This window comes from Austrofundulus limnaeus, unplaced genomic scaffold (assembly GCF_001266775.1).
Source record: "Austrofundulus limnaeus strain Quisiro unplaced genomic scaffold, Austrofundulus_limnaeus-1.0 Scaffold940, whole genome shotgun sequence".
Classification (NCBI taxonomy): Eukaryota; Metazoa; Chordata; class Actinopteri; order Cyprinodontiformes; family Rivulidae; genus Austrofundulus; species Austrofundulus limnaeus.
Window position 1 is genome coordinate 30,923 of NW_013953342.1, and position 2,500 is coordinate 33,422.

Below are 2,500 nucleotides of genomic sequence, written 5' to 3' on the forward strand. Positions count from 1 at the left end.
CACACACACACACACACACACACACACACACACACACACACACACACACACACACCGGTTTGTTTCTCGTTGCCTCTCAGTGTGTGTTTTGTATAAAAGTGAATCACAAGCATATGTTACTGCTAAACGATTGACAGACCGTTAATCCATCAGCCCCTCCTCTTCCTCCTCCCCTCCCACTCCACCTTCCCTATCAACACCCCACCCTTTAGAGGGATTTGTCCTCTTTTTTTCCTCCTTTTTCCACACCTTTAATAAACAAATTTTCCTCTTTTCTTTCATTATTCCAGTCACAATTTTGAAATTGTTTATTTATCAAAGGCGTCTTTAATTTTTTGCTCTTCCCTCTTTTTTGTCTTGTGTTTTTGCAGAGTGCCTTATCCCCTCATCAGTTTCCAGCACCACTTAGTCTATTATATTTTTTTCACGTTCATTTTACTCTTCTTACCTCCTCTGCTCCTTCCTCCCTCACGCTCGTCGTAATAAACAAAGATGTAAATAAGCGGCACTGAAGTGAAGTGTTTAATCTGGAGAACATAAATGTTTTAATGGTTCAAAGCACTCTCACCTTTCACGGCACTCACATTAAACACAAGAAATAAATTACATTCGTTCATCTGTAAATGCAAAATCAAACCATTACATCAGCTTACACCAGCTCCACGTGTCCTGATAACTCGTATTACGTTGAGCAATGCAGGAGAGACGATGTGACATGATGGATGACTGAGACACTCTGCAAATGAGGAAAATAAAGTGTTCTTTGTTTTATGTATGTGTGTGTTATCCTTTTTTTGGCTTTAACATTGACATGTTTTTTAAAGTATTTTTGTTTCATTGTTTCAATCAGTGAAGTTAAAGTCCTTTAAAACAAGTTAACACAGCACTAATCACCTTTTACCAATGTTAGCATGTTTTGTTCCTCTGTTGAACTGCTTTGTTCCTCTGTTGCTTCAGTGTTTAAGTTCTAAKTTGTTTCCTTCTGTTTTTGTATTAATCTAATCTGTTTTTTCTCATTTAAACAATCAAACAAATTTATTTTGAACATGATGACCAAACAAAGAGATAACCATACTTAAACATATTACACATATTAAATACAAAATACACATATTTTATGACAATAATAACCTCAACATGTTTGAAATGGAGTAGGAAGAAGTAAAAAAAACTTATAAACTCCTACCTTGTACTATTTTCAAATAANGAAATTTATCTTTAACAAAGTAATTTTCTGTTCTGTTCAGTTATTTTCCCCCCAAGTACCCCCAACACCTCTGATGATTTTAAAATGTAGAATCTTGTATTTCTTTAATGTTAAATATATTTTTCACACTTGACACTTTTAGAATGCATTTTGAATATCTCAGCACATGACTTGTCAAGAAGGGGAAAAGACCTTTTGTGATATTTGGAAATGCAATTCATCCGTTTTTGATTCATATGTGGCAAAAGGAAACCTAAGTGGTACACATTTTAGAAATTCTTCTTTTAAATGTGATTTTGAGAATACACTATTGTTAGGTTTATTAAACACACTGACCAAAAATGTTTATTTTACTCTGATTCATTCATTTTAACCAGTTAAAGTTTTTTTTAACTTGGCATTAATTTCATGAAACAAACTCACTTAATATATTAAATGTGACTGAAAAATAATGATTTAGCCTTAATAAAAAATGTTGAACACTCACCATGAGCTATTCTTGATGCAAATACAGTGTAAATTGGAAAAGTTATCTTCTTTTTCTAATGCCTTCGATGTGCAAAATTATCTGGCGCAGCACTTAAACAGATTTTTTTTATCTGTGTGTTTTTTCATCCTTTCTTGTCTGGGGCCCACATGGAGGATGAGGTTGAGGTTTGACAAACTCCTGTGGGGAGAGGCAGGGTGGAGGGTGGGCGCGGGGAGAGGCAGCGCTTGTAGAATAAAGAGCATGGTGACAGTTTCTGACAGAGATCTGACAGCTGCTGCAGGTTCACATCAACCATCTGCAGAAAAGCAGTTCTGCCGAGTCTGCACACCTCCCGTCACATCAAGTCAGCTTTTTACCCACAGATCCCAAAGTTCAGGATGGCTCTGTGTGTGTGTGTGTGTGTGTGTGTGTGTGTGTGTGTGTGTGTGTTGGTGTGGGATTTAAGAAACTAAAGGGACCTTATGCACATTTGCAAAGTAATAGTACAAAACCAGCAGTGTGTGTTCACCAGAGAATTAAACACTGAATGTGTGTACRAATTTATAAAATGTAACTTTATTCACCCTAATGTGTGCGTCTGCRTGCGTGCAAGAGATTGAGAAATAAATCAACCCTTTGTGTTTGTGTGAGTGTCTGCGAGGTATTACTTTACTTTTGTGCACATCTGTGTGTGTTAGCTGTCGTCCAGGATTTACTCTCCCCGAGAGTTAATCTGAGTGTCAGCAGGATTCTCCAAAGGTTAGACGGTGACAGAGGAATGTGCAGGAAACATTGATACTGACCTCATTTTCTAAACATGGCTC